Below are 6,000 nucleotides of genomic sequence, written 5' to 3' on the forward strand. Positions count from 1 at the left end.
TAAATTTTTCTGAAAAGCAGTAAATAACTTTATCAGCCCTGGTAAATTAAAAGGGAGGGATCAAAAATTCTTCTGTGTTTTAGAATGAAATCAAACAATTAATGAGAATTTATAAAACAAGTTTTGTTGTGTGTTTTTCTTCAGTTTAAGGAGTGTTATCTTCTGGAAAATAAGGGATCATTTTGTGTTGTGCACCCAAATGAAATACACTGTAAGTGTATTTTACAGGAACGCATAAGATATATGAGAATGAAAGCATGGGAGCTACCTCATCTGTAATACTTTTTATGGGCTCGAAATGAAATAAAGGACAAAATATCACAGTGGACTACAGAGCTAGTCAATGTCTTTAAAATTTGTTTTGGAAAACATTTACCTTTTTAATTAGCTTTGATAGCATTTATTTTGCTGCTACCATTAGGAGTGAAAATACTTCCTGGGAGCTGAAAGCTGAATAGACTTGGGGCATTAAAGGTAGAGTACAGACTTTTTTGACGCTAGGTAGATTGTTCAAATCCATAAGCAAATTGTAGTAATCAAGTATTTCTTTCATGTAAGGGTGTCGTGGTTTAGGCCTGGTTGGCAGCCAACCACAATGCAGCAGCTCTCTCTCCCTTCCCCTCCGGCAATGAGAAGGGACAGAGAGCCAGGCTTGGGGTTCAAGATAGGACTGGGATGGGGAAAAATTCCCCTTTATGATCACGAGCAAAAGTCAGACTCGTTAGGGGAAGAAAAAAAAGAACATCCATTTATTACAGACACGAACAACACATAACAGAGTAGGACAGTGAGAAGCATTGCCACATCTTGAGAACACCTTCCCCCCACCCCTCCCTTCTTCCCAGGCTCAGCTCTGCTCCCGATATCTCTACCTCCTCCCCCAGTGGCGCAGGGGCAGGGAATGGGGGGTGCAGTCAGCGCTGCCAGTTTCTTCATCTTCGGTGAGGGGAGTGTCTGGAACTTGTTCCTCCTGCTCCATCGTGGTCCCCCTCTCACAGCAGACAGTCTTCCACAAACTTTCTCCAACGTGAGTTCCTCCCACAGGCCACAGCGTTCTCCACACTGCTCCGTCATGGGTCACTAACTTCCTCCGACTGGATTCTCTCCCACGGCTGCAGCCCTTCCCGAGCTGCTCCGGTGTGGGACTCCCCCACATGCTTCAATCCTCCCAGCACTGAATTACAGCAGCGGGGCTGCCTTTTCCCATGACAACCCGGCCTTCTTCGGGCACAGAACCTTGATTAGGCAAGCAGAAGCCACAGGCCATAAATCAATGTCTGCTCCACCGTAGATCTTCATGGGTGGCCGGGGGGGCCGCCCTGCCGTCTCACCACAGGATACAGGGGGGTCTCTGCTCCGGCACACCTCCCCCCTCCTTTCTTCCTCCGTTCCTCCACTGACCTTGGTGTTCATGCAGCTGCAGCAACTCCTCCTCACAAGTCCCACTGCCCGTCACCACGTCCCTTCTTAAATACGTTATCGCAGAGGCGCAGCCGATTGGCTCAATTTCCCAAACAGAAGTGGAGCTGACGTGGAGCTGGGGGAGCTTCGAGAAGCTTCTCACAGGGGGCCGCCCCATTAGCCCCCTCCCCTGCCACCAAAAAACTCCACCACTCACTCAACCCAGGACAAAGGGTAATGGAATGGATTAAAGAGTTCAAAACCAAGATATGATAGAAAACGGTCCAAGTCAAAAAATCTCCATGTATTTAGGAATGAAGCAGCATGTCGGTTTTTATTGAAACAAGAAAACTTCAAGCAGCCAGGTGGAGCCTGAATTTAGGTCATGCTCAGAGTAGTTGAAAAACACATTAGTACATCAGTGGGAAAGTTTCTGTGGCTGTTGTGATGCAAGTTCTGTGACATGCCTTTTCTTCTCTGAAAATAAGATACACAATTTTGGTGATGACAGAAGTGTCAGGTAGTTGGCTTTTTAGATTATTCTTTCTGAAAGCTAGTATCCAGTACAGGGATGTTTGGTGTTAGAAACAACCAGTCCAAGCTGCCAGCATTGGAATTAAAAAAGAAAACAAAAAAATTTAAAGAGGATATGTTGCTGATGAGAGCATTCTTCGCCAGTGGGACTGGAGTCAGAGTGTGACGTAAATAATCCTAGAACAATTATAAAATCTTCAGACTAGAAAAAGAATGGAAGACATTTTTTTTATTATAATTTTATCAGTTTTTATCATGTAATAAGTTCAGGACTTGTCATACATGCCTGAATTTCAAGAAAAAAAATTAATTGCTGATTTCACCTTGTGGCTTGTGTTGTCTGATTACAGCAGGTGCCTGTTCATGGCTCAACAGAAATAAGGCTCATGAATGATGCACAGGAATACCAGTAATTTATAATTCTTTAACTGATGTAAAAAAGTCTGGATGATTTATCCCCTATCTTTAACTCTGGAGTTGTTTTGTGCATACTTCTTACTCCTTGATCAAAAGTCAGTCAGTTTATCCAGCAGAAACAGCCATCATTCACTTGCCACAAAGTTAGCCTAGATAGTGATATTCTATTTAAAGTTTGGTTTTAACTATTCAGGTTGTATTTTAAACCTTTAAGTAATTAATTTCATGTGAAGCCTTGTCTATTTAGAGTGCAGTCCCACTAGCATGGAGATACTTTCCATTTCTGTTTGGGTGATTCTGGTACCTTGGGTGTCGGCTTGAACTCCTGGGCACTGTCTCAGCACAAGAACTTTTTACTACAAGTATTTGTAAGTTCTTATGGTATAACTGTGCTATTTTGTGAGGTCAGAAAACAGCTGGGAGACAGTAACACTTGAAACTACCAAAATTATTTTTTTAAGTGCTTGACAGATGTCCAGTTTTGAGCCTAGAGGGGTTCACCAAAGACAGTGGTTCTCAGATGCTTCTCTCTTCCATTTGCTAGCATTTACTCAATAGCTTTGCCAGCAGAAAAGGTCATGCAGGAGCTCTCTAACCTACTCCAAGGAAACTGGTACATTAACTTAACCCCATACACTTCCCTTGAAGCATACTAGAGAGTTTCACCTGAACCCTCTGCTCACAGAGCTATTGGGCAACCTCAAGGTGGTGGCTGATCATGAGAGGTTTGGGAACTCCACTGATAACAAATAATATGACTGTAGGAAAGGGTGCAATGGTGGCAGGGTAAAACCCCTTACTCTGGTATAGCTAAGGCTGGGAGTATCATGATAAGGTGTTTTATTTTTTTAATACTTGAATGTGCTTCTTGTTTAGAATACATTCTTTTCCCATTTGCCTGAATAAAATGCTTTTATTCCTGGCAAAAGATCTTTGCTAGCATAATGGCATCTGCATTAGAAAAGTTCTCTCTCTCTCTCTTAAAGTGTGATTTTAAAAAAACAAAACAAAACAAAACAAAACAAAACCAAACCAAACCAAACCAAACCATGGACAAAGCTGTAGATGGTGTACTTTAGCCAGTCTCAGTGCTTTATTTTTTCTGGGTCAGAATGGAAAAAAAAAAAAGAAAACAAGCTAAGTGACAGAAAATCTAAATTTGTATGTACTTTAGCAGAAAATAAATAACAGAGGGACTGCCACAATGACTGTGTTATGCTTTTTGGTGATTAGTCTAATACTATTTTTTTTTTACTTTACCTGAAGCTGCACCAGAACTTACAGCTTTGCATACAATGCATTTAACTACAGAGCCTTGTCTGAAGTGCGGAAAACAGAAGCAGGTAAAACTATTAGACCTTTATGTAAAGATGCAAGACGTTACTGCTGAGTAAACCTAACATTTATTTAGTCATAATTAAAACAGGGAGTCGGCATGAAATCTATTCATGGTATTTTATCCTAAGCAAAATGCACTATGTGCAAAATTTACTAGGTTTTGGGGGGTTTGTTTGTTTGGTTTTGGTTTGTTGTTTTTGTTCTTGTTTTCTTTTTTTTACCCTTCACCTTAAAAACTGTTACAGCAGGGAGCAAAATGCAACGCAAGATCTGACAAGAATTGATAAAAAGGAAATATATTACTATGTGATATCCTGGAGTTAACATAGGCCTATTTTTTATACTACTAGTTTGTACTAAAGCAGAATTTAGTCACTGGTTGCTCTTGTGGTAGGTGCTGTAAAATCACACCAGAAATCCTTGTCCCAAAGATCTTACTCTCTAAGTAGGTAGGATTGATATGAGTTCTTAAAATACATTTTTTCCACATCTGTATATGGAGAGTTAGAGTTGAGGGTAGCTGTAAATCTGTGGCAGAGCCAAGAGAAGCCAGGTATCCTTGTGCTGTCTTTCCTCTTGATAAAAAACATAAGGAAGTTGTAGAAAAGCCCACAGACAGGTGAAGGGAAGCATTTATGAAACCTCTTCTGGAAGAAAGCTTTTTTCATAGCTGAAAGGGCTCTTAACTGACATTCTTCTCTGCTAAGTCTTTGTACAGTGCAGCATCTTTATGCAACACCGCGTTGTAAGGGACTGAAGCAATCAATGCCTCAAATATTAATCGACACAGAAAGCCTCAAGGACAAGCTGTGGCCTTTGTGATTAGTCTAAGAAACGTGACCCAAGGAAGTGCAGAGTGTATTGAAGGATGCACGGCTTCACTCCCTTGTGGCTGTATTGCCACACTCCTTAGATAAGCCTCAAAGGAGGGAGATGTGGACTGAGTGAAACCATATGTTCAGGTTAAATGATTGATAAAAGAGATAACTAACCAGCACCAGATGGACCTAAGGAAGGGGAGCACAACCACCCACTTGATTGGACAACAGGGTTAGTGCACCCCATTCCCCCTCAATGCATTTGCAGAACCGATGCTCCACCTTTTCCTCCTCTCTCATGGAAATGAGTTCATGGAATACCTGCATCTCTTGGTCTAGTATGCTAATCAGCTGATTAGATGAACTTAAAAGGCGACAGAAAACTTCGTTGGGTGCTCACCACCAGATTACTGCACCTGAGACAATGCTGGAACCTGGGATGGTAATCCAGATACTTTGACTGTCTTTCTCTCCTTTCCTTTTCTTTCCTTTCTTTTCTTTCTTATAGATCTATCAATAAGAGATCACATTGTTTACTAGCCTTTTCCAAGTTTAAGCTGTTTCTACTGCAAGCAAAACATTTTAACTGGTCGTCTGGTGTCGTTTCACTTTAGTTTAACTCAAGGAGATCACAGAACCTTTACCACAGAACACTGGGCTCCCAGACTGGGTCATAACTTTCATAGAGACAGTGCCACGCATAGCTGACTGTAGCTCTGTGAACAAGCAAGAGCCTGGAGTGTCTTGAATTCTGGTAACTGATACTTCTGTGGCAGAGGGAGTGGAAGCACAAAAGGACAGATACTGCCTGAATGACGGCAACATGATTTCAGTTGTTCTGCTGTTTTTAAACAGTTACATTTTTGGTTAGTATTCTCAGCATGGGAATCTATGTGGGACTAGCTTTGAACATCTGTAGATACATAAAATCAGTGTATTTTGTCATATAGTTACTGTCTAGCCTCTAGTGGTAGACATTAATAGATGCCAAGGTATGAGTGTAACACCAAGGCAAGCATAAACACAGCTTGCAAAATCACATGTAAGGGATATTCTTGAAAAGCCCAATTTTGTAGTGTTGGGAGAAGTATGTCTTGATTTAACAAAATTAGTCTGTTTAGCAGCAAAATTTTGTATTCATATTATTCTGTATGTAAGCCACTAGGACTTCTTTCCTCCTGCCCACCCCTCAAAGCAATGAAAGTGTTTTGTCTTAAGCTACAAAATCTGCTTTTTACTTTCTTCTCTCTTTTCACAGCCTCATTCACTAGCTGTTAGCGTCTGTACTTCATGCTTAAGTTGGTTCACACAGACTTCAGGGCACTGAGTGCTGTGAGCCATCAATAAGGTTTCTACGATAGATATCAGAATGTCCCACATCACAGCTCAGCATAAAGCCAGATTGTTGTTTAATTGCATATTTCCCAGTTGAGCCAAGATCCATCTGAATTGGACATTCATGCTTATTCCCTTGTGTTATATATTCAGAAGA

The sequence above is a fragment of the Tyto alba genome, unplaced genomic scaffold, assembly GCF_018691265.1.
Source record: "Tyto alba isolate M040663 unplaced genomic scaffold, T.alba_DEE_v4.0 Super-Scaffold_9, whole genome shotgun sequence".
In the NCBI taxonomy this organism is placed as follows: Eukaryota; Metazoa; Chordata; class Aves; order Strigiformes; family Tytonidae; genus Tyto; species Tyto alba.